Raw genomic sequence first — 19,129 nt, forward strand, 5'->3', positions numbered from 1 at the left:
TGGGGAGAAAAGGAGTCTTTTCCATATAGGAGTTTCATGTCTCAGTCTTGGAGGGAATGGCTTCTCCCATCTCAGTCCATCTGTCCCAGTGGTTGTACAGTAGATGAATGGTCTTCTGTGGAGACCACCAAAAGGTAATTCCAGACAAGAGTCCAGCCAGGTTAGGAGGTGGAAAAATCCCAGGGCCATTGTAGCAAAGCGATGCAGGCAAAGAAGGGCAAAGTGCCCCTTCTCCTTTCACTGGGTTCAGCATACCATGAGGTGGACAAACACACCTGCGAGCAATACCTCAAGTTCCAGTCCCGGGGCCCTGGCAAGCCCCCACCAAACCAGGATATCGAACAGAATGTTCGGTGGTCAAATCATGAGGCAGATGAGAGCATTTTCAGACAGAGTATCACACATGCCAAGCCAGAAATTGGCAAACTTTGCTGGATTTCTCCAAAACGAAAGCGGCCAGCAACAAGGAGCATGCAAGTTCTCAGAGCCTCCAGAAACCACCTTTCATCTGACACCCAGACCCTGGGGAAATGACTTCTATTTCCCATGGAAAATGGCCACCATTTGCGGCTACACACTCTGGCCAACCTTGGCCTACCAGGCTTGAAATTTGCAAACTTTGCTGGATGTCTCCAAAACTAAAGCTGCCAGCAACAGGTCTATTCCAGACTCTAGGGGAAATCTGGTCCAGGTTTTCCCTTTTGCTGACTCCATTCCTGACTCCGTCCAGATTCCGGTCTGGGTTTTCTCATTTCCCAACTCCATTCCAAACTCCCAGGGAAATCTGCTCTGGGTTTTCCCTTTTGCTGACCCCATTCTGGATTCCTGTGGAAATCAGTTACAGGTTTGCTCTTTTCCTGACTCCATTACGGACTCTTGAGGATATCTGGTCCACATTTTCTCTTTTGCTGACTCCATTCTAGATTAGGGTGGACATCAGGTCCAGGTTTTTACTTTTGCCATCTCCACTCTGGACTCCTACCTGATTCTGGCCCAGTTTTTACCTTTTCCTGAATCTATTCTGGACTCCAGCTGATATCCGAACCAGGTTTTCCCTATTGCCGACTCCATTCCAATATCCAGGGAAAACCCGGTCTAGGTTTTCCCTTTTGCAGACTCCATTCAAGTCTCCAGGGGAAATCTGGCTGGGTTTTCCATTTGGCTGACTCCATTCTGGACTCCTGGGGAAATCCAGTCAGCGTTTTCCCTATGGCAAATTCCATGCAAATCTCCACAGGAAATCCGGTCCGGGTTTCCCATTTGGACAACTCCATTTCAGGTTTCAGGAGAAATCCAGGCCAGGTTTTTCCTTTTGCTGACTCCACTCCAGATTCCAGCCACGATCCCATCTGGGTTGTCGTTTTGCCAAGTCTGTTCCAGACTCTGGGGAAAATCCGGTCCAGGTTTTCTCATTTGCTGACTCCATTCCACACTCCATGGGAAATCCGGTCCAGGTTTTCCCTTTTGCTGAGCCGACTCCAGACTTCGGCCGGAATCCAGTCCAGGTTTTCCGCTTTTGCCTACTCCATTCCACTGCGGGGGATAATCCGGTCTCGGACTTCTGCTTTTGCCAAATCCATTCCGGATTTTGGCCGGAATCTTGACTGGGTGTTCCCTGTTGCAGACTCCATGCCGGACTCCAGCCACGATCCGGGACAGGTTTTCATTTTATCAACTCCATTCCGGATTCTGGGGGCAATCTGGTCTGGGTTTTCCATTCTGCTGACTCCACTGCAGACTCCTGCCAGAATCTGGTGTGGGTTTTCCCTTCAGTCGACTCCATTCCAGACATCGGCTGCAATCCAGTCTAGGTTTCTGCTTTTCCGGCTCTATTCCACACTCCGGAGGGAATCCAGTCCGAGTTTTCCGCTTTTGCCAACTCCATTCCGGACCCAGCCATGAATCCTATCTGGGTTTTCCCTTTTTCCGACTCCCATCTGGAATCCAGGGGAAATCCCGGTCTGGGTTTTCTCTTTTGCTGACTCCATTCCAGACTTTGGTTGGATTCCGCTCTGGCTTTTTACTTTTGCAAAGTCCCTTACGCACTCTGGTGGGAATGTGGTCTTGGTTTTCCCATCTGCAGACTCCACTCTGCATTTCGGTGGAAATCCGGTCTGGGTGTTCTCTTTTGCTGACTCCATTCCGGACTCCTGCCGGATTCTGGCCTGGGTTTTCCCTTTTCCTCGCTCCATTCCAGACTCCATCTGGAATCTGGTCCACATTTTCCCTTTTGCCGACTCAGTTATGGATGCCAGGGTGAATCCAGTCACGGTTTTCCCTTTTGTTGACTCCATTCTGGACTCTGGGGGAAATCTGGTCCAGGTTTTCCCTTTTGCCAACTCCATTCCAGACTCCTGCTGGATTCCAGTCCGGGTTTTCCCTTTTCCTGACTCCATTGCAGACTCCGGCTGGAATCTGGCCCAGGTTTTCCCTTTTCCCGACTGCATTCCAAACTCCAGGGAAAATCCGGCCTGGGTTTTCCCTTGTGCCAACTCCATTCAAATCTGCAGGGGAAATCTGGTCCAGGTTTTCCCTTTTGCCAACTCCATTCCGGACTGTGGAAGGAATCCAGTTTTGGTTTTCTCTTTTGCCAAGTCCATTCCGGACGCTGGCCAGAATCCAGTCCAAGTTTTCCTTTTCCAGACTCCATTCCGGACTTGGTTGGAATCCAGTCCGAGTTTTCTCCTTTGTCAAGACCATTCCAGACGCCAGGGGAAATCAGGTCCGGGCTTTTCCTTTTGCCAAATTCATTATTTACTCTTACAGCCTCAAATGCCACTTCTGAGCTGATACCTGGACCATGAGAAAGGATTTCTCTTTCCCTGGAAAATGGCCTCCAATTGCATCCCCTCGCAGTTGCTAATACTATGGTGCCAAGGCAAAAATTTGCAAACTTTGCTGAATTTCTCTAATACTGAGGCTCACAGCAACCAGGACCCTAAAAGTCCTTAAAATCACAAAGGCCACCTCTGAGCTGATATCCAGACCCTGGGGAAACGACTTCCTTTTCCCATGGAAAATGGCCTCTGTTTGCAGCCACACCCACTGGCCAGCACTGGGGTACCAACCTGAAATTTCCAAACTTTGCTGGATTTCTCCAAAACTAAAGCTGCCAGCAAGGAGGACTGAGCATGTTGTTAGAACCCCAAATGCCACCTCTGACACCTCTGACCCTGAGGAAATGGTCTCAATTGGCAGCCACACGCACAGGCCGACACTATGGTACCAACCAGAAAATTTGCAAGCTTTGCTGGATTTCTCCAAAAGTAAAGCATCCAGTAACTAGGACCCTTCAAGTCCTTAGAGCCCTAAAGGCCACCTCTGAGCTGATACACAGACCCTGGAGAAAGACCTCTTTTAACCATGGAAAATGCCCTCTGTATGCGGCCACACCCACCAGCTTACACTGGAGTACTAACCTGAAAATTTCCAAACTTTGCTGGGGTTCTCCAACACTGAAGCTGCCAGTAACTAGGACCCCGCATGCCCTTAGAGCCCTAAATGCCACCTCTGACCTGATACCTAGACGTGAGAAAGGACTTCTCTTTCCAATGGAAAATGGCCTCCAATTGCATCCACTTGCACTTGCCAATAGTACAGAGCCAAGCTAGAAATTTGAAATCTTTGCTGGATTTCTCCAAAAGTGAGAGACTTACAGAATCTAGGACCACGCAAGTCCTTTGAGCCCCAAAGGACACCTCTGAGCTGATATCCAGACCCTGGAGAAGGACTTTATTTTCCCATGGAAAATAGCCTCCAATTGCAGCCACTTGCCCTGGAAGACAGTGTAGTACAAAGCTAGAAAACTCGCAAACTTTGCTGGTTTTCTCCCAAACTGAAGCTGCCACCAAGGAGGACCCTGCAAGTCCTTCGAGCCCTAAAGGCCACCTCTCATATGATACTCCGACCCTGGGGAAATGACTTTATTTTCACCATGGAAAATGGTCTCCCTTTGTGGCCACTCACACTTGCCAACAATAAGGTACCAAGCTAGAAATTGGAGTCTTTGCTGGATTTCTCCAAAAGTGAGGTTGCCAGCAACTAGGACCCTGCAAGTCCTTAAACTTCCAAAGGCCACCTCTGAGCTGATACCCAGATCCTGGGGAAATGCCTTACTTTTGAAGCCACTCGCCCTGGTAGACAGTGGGGGGCAGAGCTGGAAATTTCCAAACTTTCCTGGATTTCTCCAAAACTAAAGCATCCAGTAACAAGGACCCTGCAAGTCCTTTGAGCCCCAAAGGACACCTCTGAGCTGATATCCAGACCCTGGAGAAGGACTTTTTTTTCCCATGGAAAATGGCCTCAGTATGCAGCCACACCCACTGGCTGACACTTGGGTACCACCCTGAAATATTCCAAACATTCCTGGATTTCTGCAAAACTGAACCTGCCAGCAACTAGGGCTGAGCATGCCCTTGGAGCCCCAAATGCCACCTCTAACCTGACACCCAGACCCCGGGGAAATTACTTCTCTTTTCCATGGAAAATGGTCTCAACTGGCAGCCACACACACTGGCTGACACTGGGGTACACGCCTGAATATTTCAAAACTTTGCTGGATTTCTCCAAAACTAAAGCTGGAAGCAATTACAACCCAGTAAACCTTTAGAGATCAAAAGCTAGCTTTGAATTGATACCCAGACCTGGGGAAATAATTTCTCTTAACCTCTAAAAATTACCTCCAGTTGCATCTACTCGCATAGGCAGCCAGTGGGCTGCCAAGCTAGAAATTTGTAAACTTTGCTGCATTTCACCAAAACTAAAGCTGCCAGTAAGTAAGACCAGGCAAGTCCTCTGAGCCCCAAAGGCCACCTCTGAGCTGGTACCCAGACCTGGGGAAATTACTTATTTTTTGAATGGAAAATGGCCTCCCTCTGCGGGCACTCGTTCTAGCAGACAGTGTGGCACCAACCAGAAAGTTTGCAAACTTCTCTGGATTTCTCCAAAACTAAAGCTGCCATCAGTTAGGACCCTGCAAGTCCTTGAAGCCCCAAGTGCCACCTCTATTCTGATAAACAGATCCTGGAGAAATTAATTATCTTTTCCCTTGGAAAATGGTCTCCTTTTGTGGCCTCTTGCGCTGGCCAATAACCCAGTGTCAACCTAGAAATACTGAAACATTACTGGATTTCTCCTAAACTCGAGTTGCCGGCAACTTGGACCCTGCACGTCCTCAGAGCCCCGAATGCCATCTCTAATCTGATACCCAGACTCTATGGCATTGGTAGCACCTCCAAAGAAACAAAGCAAAAAAGCATGCAGAGATACCGTGAAAACACAACCTCCCTGATGCGACTGAATTATGTCACAAGTGTACTTTAACCTTGCACCCAACCTGGTCTCCGGCATCCTGAACAAAGACATCTTGCAAGTGGACTGCCTAAAATAAGAAAAAAAGAACAGTATGCTTAGAGTTGTACCAGAAATTGAGACCTGAGCAAGAAAAACTGCTTGCTGCCACCAGTCACCGCTCACCTCAGCCCATCGACCTTTACTGCACATATCCAGCTTTCCTTCCTAACGATAAAGGCAGAGAACAGTGCTGTACCATAGTTAACATTTCTACTTTCCCTGCAAAGACAAATGGTAACCGCCCTTCTCATGGGAGCCCCTTCACCTGGGATGGAGTGCTCTGACACAGATTTCATCTGTCTGCATCTCAAAGAATGTTAGGACAAAAGTCAGAGCACTGCAGGATAACTTAACAGCTCCAGACATCTTGTGTCAATCTACAAATCCCATCTAGAGTCCAACTACACTCTACATTACAAATTTCCAGGCCCCGGGACTTGTCCTATTATACCTACACCAGGCTATGCAGCAGGGCAGAGCAGCTCTGGGCCAAATACCCAGACACCACCCGTGACACAGCACAAGACAAACGGGGGGACACAACGGGGGAGAAAGCTCTCGGTGAGAAGAATGCCCGCAAGGACCGAGAAAATGTGGAATGACATGACCGAGGTGACACCGATGGCGAGCTGATGAGGCTCAGAGAAGCCTGGAGGGACAAGATGCTAACTGAATGACTTATTCCAAGCACTGCAAGGATGGATGCCCCAGAATCCTACAGTCAGAATGCTCTACCTGTCTTCGCATTTGTACAAGTCCTAATCAGCTAGAATAGACTGTTGCAGTGCACAGCTGCTGAGAACAGCTCAGAACAAGGTCTTAAAAGACATCTGACTGGATGCTTCTAAAGAGAGATGCTACACTGATGCCTATCCAGGCTCCTGAGTCAAAGGTTCAAAGGAATCAGCACTGAGCCGAGGAACAGAGAGATCCAAGATGCAAAGATAGACACCTGGGTTTCTGATAAGCCCTTCAAAGGACTAAGGCAAAAGACATGAGACGCACAAAAGACACAGAAGGCACGATAGACAAGTGACACAACGTGTACCTGAGACAGAGGAGACACAACATGCTCTGCCCTGAGCACCTCAGCATTCTGAGACTTTTCCTTTATGTGGCCTAAGGGGCCACCTCTTGCACATCCCCACCTCCAAAGCTGACTCCAAAAGTCCTCCCAGCACCTTACTTTCATCTCCTCTGGGAGGTCATAGGCCTCGACTTATCTCTCAGACATCTGGGGATGAGAATCCACGTTGGGTACAAAGGAAGGCCGCCTTGCTCGCTGGGAATTTCCCACAGTCACCGGGCTGAGGTCCCTTGGTCAGCTACAACCAAGAACACCAAACATCACTGCATGAGCTTAGCCGCACAGCAGCCAAAACCCAACAATTCTGCTACTTACCATTCTCCTAAGAATTTCCGGCTCCTCGGGCTGCACGCGTCGGCAATGCTCAGGGGCCGATGCCATCATCGCAGGAACTGCCTGGGTTAAGAAGAGAAAAGGTGATGTGGCATTGCTGAAACTTGAGTGGACCCTGGCTCCTCCTCACTAGTTCCCTGACTTACAGCAACTCCTCAGCCTTCCTGAAGGCTTCCCAGGGGACACCTTCAAATGGAAAAGGTCAAGGCTTCATCACAGAGCCCTGTACTACTTCCCGAGTTCCCACAAGAGCGACGAACCGGGTCTGTTGGCCCATTGCTGAGGGGGTCTTGGCATAATATCAGTGGATCACCTAAAGCCTACAAACGAGAACGGATACTCAGAGGTGCAGCAGAAACACCACTACCCCAACCATACAAATACAGAAATTTTAAAAAACCACAAAACACCAAAATTCTACCAAAACTTGTCAACTCCATTTACCCATAACCAAACTATCAAATACAATAACAAAGACCCCATGTTCAATCCCCTTAATAAAGCCTCTAAAATTATGCAAACTCCCCCAAAACTAAACAAGCCCTGCCTCCAACCAAACAAAAATATCATGTCTTTTAAACTATATAAATTCATTAACCTAACACATCAGAACCACAAAAATATAAAACCTTAGTGAACATCAGTATGCAGTACACACTACCCTCATCACAACATAGAAAATAAAACCTATTTCTATGACTAACCTAACACAAATATCACAAAATTGAACTGCAATAAAACCTAAAAAAACTCACTAAAAATAAAATTTGAAAATTCTGTTCCAACCCAAAAATCCATACATTCTAAACATAAACTTCCTCCAAAAGATTTAAAAAACCCAGAAAACTTAAATAAACATTTAAAATAACTACTATAAAGCCAAAAATCATAAAACAATTAAATGCCTGACCTCAACTACTTAGAACCATCTACAATAAAACTTAAAAAACCCAACAAATATGCATTACCACCTCAACAATACACCACCAGCAACACCAAACAACTCAAAATACTGTAACTCCCATCCAAAATATACTCCATTAACTAAAACACCAATAAATATTCAACAAAACCCGCTTGTCCTTCAACAACCCCATGTAACCCATACACAAATCTAAAAAAAAATTAACTATAAACCATCATACCTTCAATAACTCCACCATTAAATACTACTGTACAAAACTTATCAAAACTCCAATACAAACTAAAATCCAAACCACCAAAATAGTCCACTATTAACATTACCAATACATTTTTCTCCATTCCTCTAACAACCGAATACAAACCTCAATTTACCTTCACTTGGAAAACATACAATACACCTAACAACCAACTACCCAAAAATAAAAACACAGTTCTAACATCCACCATCAATTCATCCAAATTACACTAAAAAACCCTCCAAAACATCTACAATAAACCAACAACATTAGATAAAAAGTGTAACAAAAATGCTTTTTTAAACATATCCAAATTCTCCTAAAAAACAATTTTACCATCAAAAAAGCAAAATCAAAAATCCTACTGAAAAGATCTAATTCCTAAAAATAAAATAACAAAAGAAACAGCATGAAATTCCCAGCAATAGAATAAAAAAAGCCAGAATAGCTCCACCAGACAAGAGAAAAACCCCAACCTATTAAAAAAACTCCAAACCACCTCAAAAACAAACATTAAAACACAACTCCTCCTACCATCCCAACTACGGTAATTAAAATACATATTCTCTACAGAAATCTCCTCTACCGTGCCATCAATACCACATCAAACATATAAATTACTCTCGTCACACAGCATACCCATATCAAAAACCTAAATCGCCCCAAAACCTTAAAGGTAATTACAAATTAACTCCAAAAGAAAAACTTTAATCTCTAAATAACAAAAAACCCCAAAAACAAATAACACAAACTAAAAAAATTCCACCATAGAACCAACCAACTACCAGCAAAAAAACCCACACTACACTCTTTTCACTAACAATTCTTATCACAGCACAAACATAAAAAAAAAAAAAAACCAAAACATATGGAAACCCACATAGCAAATCACAAAAGCCACTAAAAAAAAAAAAGAAATCCAACCAACTTACTAAACTCCAAATAGTACAACAGAGCCTGAACATTACTAAAAAAGAATAACCAAAACTCTACCTCTACACTAACTGAAAGAATAATCAATACCCTATAAAATTAACTTTAAAAACTAATTAATTAAATTAAAAAATCTGAACCACTAATAAGAAAATAACTACCCCAATAAAAAAAACTACCTAAAAAATCCACCATATAAATACCCATGTTTTTAAAAATAAAACTAATAAAAAGGAACAACCAAATACATCAAACTACAAAAAAAACCCCAAACAAATAAACCTAAATTACCAACAAAAAAAATTATTCTTAGCTCAATAAAGCCATAGTGCCTCAAACCACCAAAATAAAAATACCACCTAGAAATAAACATGAAGCCAAAAGATAAATGTAACCATAAACAATATCTCTCAAATGAGCCATAACAAGAAAACCTACAGTACAATCAAACCAACCAAATAAAAAACCCTATAATAAACAATAATGCAACTATAAATATTTTAAAAACCTCACCAATTAACTACGTGGCAGTAACTCAGACCCACCAAAACACTATATACACACGCCAATAAAAGCCACCACAACAGAATTTAAAAACCTCCCCTCTACTTCATGCTACGACCCATAAAAAACATTGTAAACCTTTAAAAACAAATCCTTTAAAAGCATAATACCCCACGGGCAGAAGAAGCGCCCTCGAATGCAGCGGCAGAGCCCGATTTCAACCCTGCAAACGCAGCGAGAGCTGGAGCTTCCTTCAATTGATTCCCCCGAAAGTGACGCAACAGGGGGTGCTCACCTCGCTTCAACCAACACAAGGGCAAAGAAATGTGTTCGCCCCTTCAATTTCATCCCTAATAATAGCAGAAAAGAAGGGGTTTTTCTCAAAAAAAAAATCCTTCAAATGAATGGGAAAGGGAGATTTTTGCCTCAATTCAAACCCTTTGAAAGGAGGAACAACGGGGCAGCCTCCTCATCCTTAGGATGACAAAAATGGGGGAGGGGGGGCTACCGTCAAATCAAGCCCATAATACGACAACACTATTTTTCCACTTCCCTCCCCACCTCCCCGTTTTATCTGGTCAAACACAGATAATAAGGGAAGAGAACGTACTTCCCCTCAATTTAAATATCTTTTGTCCTCATAACCTTTCCTTTTTCTTTTTTTTTTTTTTTTCCCTGGGGGCACCAGGGAGGGATTAGCAAGATGAAATTGAAAAGGGAAAGGAGAAAAGTCCCCACTACAAATCCACACTGACCCACCTGTTCAAGCTGCTGCTTCCCGGCAAAGGTATGTCCCTCGGCACCTCCTTTAAGCAACGCTTCACGTATCCAAGCGCATATCCAGGTGCTCCCCCAGACCCTGTCAGACGCTCTCAGCGTCCTCCCATGAGACAGCCCCGGGAGTCCCCCATAAACCCCTCCACTCCAGCAGCTCCATGCAAAATGAATATGAGGCAAACCCTCCCCCTAAAACAGCCTCGCCCCCGGCAGGAGCCGCCCCCTCATCATCCTCACAGCTCACACCCGGGGCCGCTCTGAGCCCTCATCATCCTCACAGCTCACACCCGGGGCCGCTCTGAGCCCTCATCATCCTCACAGCTCACACCCGGGGCCGCTCTGAGCCCTCATCATCCTCGCAGCTCACACCCGGGGCCGCTCTGAGCCCCCCCATCATCCTCGCAGCTCACACCCGGGGCCGCTCTGAGCCCCTCATCATCCTCGCAGCTCACACCTGGGGCCGCTCTGAGCCCCTCATCATCCTCACAGCTCACACCCGGGGCCGCTCTGAGCCCTCATCATCCTCACAGCTCACACCCGGGGCTGCTCTGAGCCCCTCATCATCCTCGCAGCTCACACCTGGGGCTGTTGCCACTCTCCAACAGCGCCTCTCCCTCGCCAGCACACAGCCCACTTGTCACAGACACAAACCAAACAGAAATCTACTCTGGGTGTTAGCTTTTCTTAGTCCATCTGGTTCCACAATTAAAACACATACGTGCATTGATGGCGTTGAGGGAAAGCTTTCCAGTGGAGAAAATAGTCATTTTGGTAGCACACTTTGATACACCTTCAGAAAAAGCAGAATCAGCACCAACTCCTAAGACCTCTGCTGAGGAACCCAGCCCTCCTTGGGACACCCAATGCAGCAGACATTGAAAAAGGAGGGGAAAAGTCAAGCTTGGAGGAGGAAAAGAGACCATAAGTACATCAGTCTTTAAAAAAAACCTTTACACAGCAATAGTGGGAACCAGTCCCATTTCTTTTTTCCTTGCTTTGTGTGATGACATAAATAGGAAGTAAAAACATATTAAACACAAGGCAGAGCTAGGATTTTACGTTTTTACAGGTCTTCATTTTGGCAGTCTGGATGACAAATGCCTCTTCCAGGACTGCAACCTGATTTGGGGACTGGCGGAGAACGGAGGCAAAAGTTGCCAGAGAACCCTTTCTATTTCTTCCCTTCAGCCCCTGCAGCTGTTCTTATGGTTTCAGGGCACTTGCTTGGTTCATTCCTAGGTAAAAACGTTATGGCATTCTTTTCAAAACTACTACCCATCTCTAGTCAGAGTTTCCCACATTCCTGTATACAAAGAAGTGGCTAGAGGGGTTCTATCCAAATGAATTTAGCGATAAATTTGTATTCTTTACCAATACCTATAACAACGAAAAACTTGACAGGTTTTAGTATTCTACACACACTCCTCCCCGTCAATTTTGTGACAGCTTTGGGTTCCTCTGGGGGACGACACCCAGCATGCCCCCCCCCCATTCACTACCCACCTGCTCCTCCACCGCAGTGTGGCTCCCTTTCCTAAGGACCTTGGGGTGCCCCAAATGACATCAGAGCCCCAAGTCTTCACCCCCTTTTCCTCACCCCCAAAGAAGGCAAAGAACGAGTCCAACTGGCCTGGACAGCAACGCAGCACTTCCTTCAAGCCCTTTCCACATGTACATACCCCCAGAAAGGGACTCCGCTGCAACAAAAAAGTGGGGGAGCAGCCCCCAGAAGGGTTGAAGTTCCTCCCCAGCCTCGCTGTTACAGGCGAGGGGCAGAAAAGAGGGAGTGGCAGGGACGGGACGGCACGGCACAGAGCGGGGCCGCTCTCAGCGCGATGTCGGGAAAGCCGCAGGTCCGGCAGTGCCGGGCGGTGTGTGACCGGCATGGGGGGATCCGCCGAGAGCCTCCGGCCCGTGCGGGGACTCTGCAGGGGCCGAGGGGCGCCGGGCTCCGACCCTCTGGGCTTTATTCTCCGGCACCCCGAGCCCCGCGGCTGCGGGGGAAAGAAGGAAAGGGGGCACGGGAAGAGAGGAGGAATAGCAGGGGATGAGAAAGGGTAGGGAGGGAGGTCGGGCTGTGGAGGAAAGCGGGAGGGGAAGGAAAAGGCTGGGAAGGGGGGGGAAAGGGACGGTGGACAGAGGAGGGAGAGAGGAAATAGAAGGCAGTAGCAGGGTAGGGACAGCACAGGAAGGAGCCGGGTTTGGGGGGGAGAGGGAAACTGGGGAAAGAAAGAAGGGGAGTACGGAGGGGGGAAAGGAGGGGTTAGAGAGAGGGACAGGAGAAGCCTCACAGAGCCCCGACTCCACCCCGGGACCGCCCCGCCCTGCCTGGGATGCTGCGCTCGGCCAAGCTCGGCTAGACTCGGCTGTTATCGGCTGCATTCAGCTAGATCCGCCTCTTCGGCGACGCTGGGCTAGCTTCGGCCGAACTCGGAGCCGCTCTGTGTGTTCGGCGCAGCTCGGTTCGGTTCAGCTGAACTCGGAGCCGCTCTGTGTGTTCGTTCGGCGCAGCTCGGTTCGGTTCAGCTGAACTCGGTGCCGCTCGTTGCGTTCGGCGCAGCTCGGTTCGGTTCAGCTGAACTCGGAGCCGCTCTGTGTGTTCGGCGCAGCTCGGTTCGGTTCAGCTGAACTCGGTGCCGCGTTCGGCGCAGCTCGGCTCGGCTCCCTGAGGGTGGGAAAGCGACGTCGCCTCACGTTAAACACGCAAAGCTCGGAGTTGTCCTGCTGCCGTGTCCCGCGGGCTACCCGGCCATCGCACTGCCACGAACGGGAGTGCGCAGCTGGTCAGGTGTCGGAACTCAGAATGTCCCGCAGACATTCTCGGACGTTCCAGACCCAGGTCAAAAGCATCTGAGACCCTGGCATGCAGCCAGAGACCCCTGTGGCTTTGAATCTGACCCATGGAACAGTTTACCAACTTTGCAGGAAGAACAAGAAGTCACAAAAGTTTAGATATTGTAGTAGAAGTAGTCACGAAGTAAAGGGTAGGATTTCTGAGTGCTGTACAGGGGGGTTTTAAGCCTTGTACGCAGGGGTCCAAGTTTTGTACATGGGGGTCAGGAGATCTAAGATGGAGGGATTTGGGTGTGCCCTGTCCTCTTTCTTTCTCCTTCCCAACCTCCATGTCTTTGGTGATGTTGGCACTCACAGATTGGTTTAGAGTAGAAAGTCACCATTCAATATAGATAGTAGGTATTGGAGAAAAAGCATAAACATGTAGTACGTAATATATGATATAAAAGATGGCACCAGCCCCCTGAGAGGGTAGTGTGCCTTTGTCTGAGCTGCTGAACGGGCCACAGCAGTTCAGGGAGAAGAATCTTGTAGATAACCAACAATAAACAACCTTGAGAACAGACAACAGAAGACTACTGAGTCTTTCTTCGAAGGCACGGGTTGGAGGAGGGACTTTTCCATCTTTCGGGGTCATCCCAATCCGGGGGTGAAACCCCACAGTCAGGAGCTCAATAGGCAGTGACTGCACTCGCGCTAATTAATGCTCATGAGAGCAGGCGGCTGGGTTCGGCGGAGGTTGGTTTGGTTCGCTTCGGTTCGGCCAACCTCATAAGGTTCGGCTGATCTCGGACTGGTGCGGCCGACCTCGAGTGTGTTCGGCTGAAGGCGGCTACGTTCGGTTCTGTCCAGCTAAACTCGGTTAGGTTCGGCTTTCCGCCTCGGTGCGGAAAATGTCGGCCAGATTGGGTTCTTCGGCTACACTCGGCTATTATCGGCTACACTCGTCTAGGTCCGGCCATTCGGCAGAGCTCGGCTCGGTTCGGCCGCGCTTAGCTAGTTTCAGCTCACAGATTTCCCGATGGCAGCTCCTAGGGAATTTACATGAGACAAATTGCAGACTCTAAAAGGTTTGTGGGTCTTTAAAGAAATATAATTTTAACTCGGCTCTCGGGACAGAGCTGATGGCTCCTTTAGGACAAGAATATTTATATGTAGAAGCAATTCCCTCATTTGCATCTCGTTTTTATTTAACGCTCCCACAATACCATATATTATCACAAGGATATGTGAAGAACAGTGGGAGAGAGGGGGGAGGGTTGGGGAGCATTGAGAGGAACTGGGAGTGGGCTGGAGGGCACTGGGAGAGAGGGGAGATGTCTGGGAGTGGACTGGGAGGGTGAATACAGTGCGGGGCACTTGGTGCTGGGGGTCTGCCTGGCAGCTGAGGGAGAGAATATTAATAAAGGCCCAGGAGTTGAGATAAGGACCAGAAGAGATCCCTCCCCGATAACCATCAGGGGCAAAACATACTCACCCTGAAGACAGGAGCTGAATTTATCATCAACCAAATCAGAGCAGGATAATGAGAAGGAAAACAAACCTTAAAAACACTTTCCCCCAGCCATACCTTCTTCCTGGGCTCTCCCTCCTTCCTCCAAAGTTAAGGAAAAAAAAAAAAAGAATTAAAGTAAGAATAAAAATAGAAGTATAATGGACTATATAAAAAAATAACATCAAATTACTAAGAAAACCAAAATAACAGCAGAGCTTTTTCTGCTGGTTTTTTGTTTTTCTTGTCCAATCTCCAAGCTGGGTGTGAGCCAGCAAACACTGGGCTGGGAGAGGCATTGCTGAGGGGCTGAATATTTCTGAAACTGAAGTATCAAATAATACCTTTAGTTTATGGAAGTCCCAGTGTCACTGAAACTGTGGGGAAAAAACAGAAAAAAACTCTCCAACAACATTTTTTGTGTTAGAGAATCGAGGCATTCCTTTATTCTGCCCAGGATGTTGTTCTGGCCAGGATATGCAACAGAAATCATTCCATCCACACATTACCCAGGTGTGTAGAGAAAATCATTCCATAACATATTAATTTTACTAGATTTTTTTCTAAACTTTATACTGTCAAAACCCATAGAAATTCATTTGTCCAATGTTCATTGGTCCCAAGTTATGCAGTTCTTAGTATTTGGTTTCCTATTGATTATGGATTTCTTCCCACCGATGCTAATTTGGTGCTCATTCCTTGGCTTTCTTATCAGTCTTTTCCTGACCAGGTGTCTCCAACTCCATCGCCAGGGGTGATGTTCGGAGTTGATGATCATTAACGGTCATTAATGGTCACTATCTTTTGTGTATCTTCTGTGCTACTCCCAGTCTGTTGACATGTTTTGGTTTTTGTCGACTTTTTTTTGCTGTTCTGTAACGTGCGCTTGGCAGGGGCCTGGGGCATCCTAGTCCAGGCTCTTGGCTTCAATTGCCTTCTGCCACTGCAATCATCATTGCATGGAAACTGTAACATCACAGACTGTACAATGAGACAATTCCTGAAACAGAAATAGATTCCAGTTACGGAAAATCTCACTGCCATACTTAGAAACACTTCAGCAAAGACCTTGGGAAAAGCTTGGGAAAGGTGATGTGGGATTACCTGGGACCTAGGAGACTGAGTTGAAGGTGGAGAACAAGCAGACAGCAAACAGCTTCCGCTGCTTCCCGCTCCAGCCACTACTGCAAGTGCAGCTTCCCTGGAATTTCATGTCCAGTGTGTCTTCCAAGCTCAAGAAATGAACAAACAGGTACTCCAGGACCACAGACTGGTACAGGTGTACCTTGGGCACCACAGACCCACCATGAGGAACTGGAACCCAAGGTCAAATCTAAAAATAATCCTTCCAGCTTCCTGCCACTTGGTGCTCTCATCTTCTGATTACTCCTGACTTTTCCAGTGCTATACAATGATCCTTTGGGCACCCTAAGTACACATCCAATTCAGGGAACACCAAGTTAGCCCTGGGCTGGGAAACAAGATGTATTTAAAAATCCTCCCTTGCCTTGAGGGTGTCCAGTCCTGGGAGTATGCCCTTCCCACCACCCTTTTGGCCTTTTCCCAGTCTGAATAATTCTGGAAATGTACATCCAAACCCAAGTTAAACAGGTTGGAGTGTGTTCTGCTCACCAGAAACCATAGCCCCAAGCACTAAGAGTCTGAATATGCTCTGGATTGCACTTCACAACCTCAGTGTACCCTACATGGTAAAGCCTCCTCCAAGAGAGGAAAACACATGACATCTCAGCCCTTGTGGCAGCTGCATCACTGAGCAAGGTAATGCATTGGGTCTCACTCTGATACTGTAAAATACTACAAACCCTGTGGTTCTGAGGTTTAAAAGTTACTTTTAAGTCAACAAAAAGGTCTCTGGCTGGGATAATTCACTGAATTCACTGCTAGATCCCAAAATATGTTTCCAAGTGCAAAAAACCTATATGAAAAGAAGAACACAAAGCTTCCCACATGCATTTTTTTGTATTTCCAGCAAACATTTCAAGACAGTTCACATCAGAATGAGGTCACTTGGTGCCAGCACAGCATTGGAACAGGCACATCAGGAGACTCACCTGAAAATATTCACTACAGACTCCCCATTCCCATCACCCGATCTGCAGCATCCTCATTTCTCACAGACACTCAGTTGACTCCCATTAGGAAATGGATTGCTGTTCCCAGAAGCAAATCCCCAGGGTGATTTTTTACTCTCTGCAAACAGCAGGAATGGTTGAGGACAGCTGCTGTAATAGGGAAAAAAAAAGATTTTTGTGGTCAGACATCTTTAGCTGTGAGGGCTTTATTTTCTACCTGGCACCACTAAACTGTTCTGCCTTGGTACTGTCCACCTGCTTCAAAATGCCTCCATGGTGTTCATCTCTTTGGATCTGCCATCCCCCCTACTCTGACAGGAAGCATAGCTCTGACACCACAGCAGGTGTCAGAACACCCCAACAGGTACAGGCAGGGACACACGAAGTCCACCAGGTTTTGCAGCACAGCTTATTGTGCTTCATGGCTTCAGGTTTTTGGTACAAATTCACTGCAATTTAACATAATAAAAAACATTTGGCATGACTTAATAATAACCCAGAGAATCCAGTGAACCACCAGTGTGGTACCTCAGTCAGTTCAGTTGAGTTTTGTGGGAGAAAAACTGTGTGTTTGAACCTTTATAGAACCATGTTCCAGTGATTTTTGCTTTTCTTTTTCTCCATGACAATGTGGGGGGTTTTGCTTTCTGGCCGCATAAATCCCAGGCAATATCTGAAAGAAACTTCACAGTTTGGGGCTTCTGGGAAAGACAAATCTACCTGGATTTATGTAGCCAGAAACCAAAACCTTTCCCCAAAACATTTTTATATAATCCTATAATTATTTTATATCAATATAAACATATAAATAAATGTAATATAAACAAGATATTAAAATATTAGAATACAGTATATATAAAATATGCAAGTTTATAAATACATATAAAATTTATATATACTCATCTATTTAGACTATGTGCACTTACTATATATCTATTTATACTTAGAGATCTATTGGCATGTGTCTGTTTAACTTATATTAACACCTATAAAACACATACCTTTAGACTGTTTCGACTTGTGTTTTTTGACACTCCAGTATCAGACTTGTCTATTTCGACTTAGATATCTACTTACATCGCCCTACTGACACTGTGAAATGGATGATCTCCTCAAAGAGCTACCGCAGCAGCTGGGACCTGTGCCTGGTGCTCCCAAGCTGCTCCTGAGAACTGCACATGCACCAGGGCCGGTTGCGAGGCAGCAGCAGCCCCTGAAAGCGCCACCGAAGCGCTCTGACTCACAGTACTGGACGTTCCCTATGGGCAGCCAGCGTCTGCCAGCAGCCACCGTCACCTCACCGCGCATCCGTGCCTTTCTTAGCTGCGGGACCGTCTTCAGTCTGCCGATGTCACTACGGAGTCGCTGAAAATACTGTACATGCATAATAACACCTCGTGCTCATCACCAGGTGGCAGCAGCGATTTAAGTCCCAGCCAAGATCTCAGACGGTGTTTCAGTGACACAAAAAAGCTTTGAATACACAGAGCGATTTCTATTGCCTTCATAGAGATCATATTTTCTCCTGTTTTCAAGCCCTTTATTATTTAATTTATACATACAAAAGTTCTGTTTGCATTTTCAAACCCTATATATCTGTATTTGGAATTTCTTATTCTCTAAGATCCTGCATATAAAGCAATAGATATGGGGTTGTATTTGGAAATCAATTTTTATATATAAAAAGATAAGAAAAGTTACCATTTTTAACTGCACTAACCATTACCCATGACTACTCTAACCACTGACCTTAGAACTACCCTAACCACTACCCCTGACCACTACCCTAAGCATTACCTCCCACAGCTACACCCAGCTGGGCAACCCAGCCTCCTGGGGGCAGTTCAGGTGGCCCCCCAGGAGTCCAAGGTCAGCCAGAGCCACAGCTCCCGGCAGCTTTCTTCTGGGAGAAATCCTCATTCTTTCACAGTTCTAGGAGGCAGAATCCCACCTTCAGCCACAGGCACCTGGCCTTTCAGTGTAGCTCTTCTCCCCAGCAAGGAAAGCCCAATGCTCGAGTGTCTTTGGGGGCAGCTGAGACACGGCCCCTTAGACACCAAGGCCAGTGATACCCATCAGTCCTGTCAACTTCCATGGCGCCCACGACTGAAAGTGGGAGTCCACCTCCTAAAGCTGCCAACATCCGAAGATTGCTTCCTGACAGAAGCTCCACAACTGGAAAAGGACTTCTTGGTAAGATTTCAAAACACTATTCTTGGATTCTAATACACAAATTCTGTTCTTTCATTGTTACTCTCAAGTGTCCCTGACTCAAGGGAGTTCAAGCCATAGACAGGACTTCACTTTGCAAGCTAAACTAAGTAAGATAGTAAAATTAGGCCTTTTAGCAAACTGCAAATGGGAATTGCCTTCTTCAGAGTCTTTCCAATGTCTTGGCTGTCCTCTGAAGGCCTGATAGGAGTCTGAATTCCCACTTCTACACATTACAGCTTTCTGGTACTGGCAGCCAAGTAACAAGGTTTGCATGTGAATCCCATGCACAGAGTTTGGTTTTGAAGCTTTGAATTTGAACTGATACCTGTATTCAACTCTCATTTTGTAACTCACAACTTCCCGCCTACACATTCCACACAAGGAGAAGCTG

At 46.5% G+C, this 19,129-nt stretch overlaps 1 long non-coding RNA gene across 1 annotated transcript; it reads right to left on the reverse strand.

The window, feature by feature from the left end:
• Nucleotides 1-1,536: 1,536 nt before the first annotated feature.
• On the reverse strand, nucleotides 1,537-10,272 carry LOC119712282. The gene is made up of 5 exons (XR_005259802.1): nucleotides 10,129-10,272; nucleotides 6,919-7,092; nucleotides 6,755-6,835; nucleotides 6,539-6,677; nucleotides 1,537-5,380 (listed from the first exon to the last, which is right to left on the reverse strand). It is a non-coding gene; the product is annotated as an uncharacterized LOC119712282 (long non-coding RNA).
• Between the last annotated feature and the right edge of the window lie 8,857 nt (nucleotides 10,273-19,129).

The sequence above is a fragment of the Motacilla alba genome, chromosome 27, assembly GCF_015832195.1.
Source record: "Motacilla alba alba isolate MOTALB_02 chromosome 27, Motacilla_alba_V1.0_pri, whole genome shotgun sequence".
Lineage (NCBI taxonomy): Eukaryota > Metazoa > Chordata > Aves > Passeriformes > Motacillidae > Motacilla > Motacilla alba.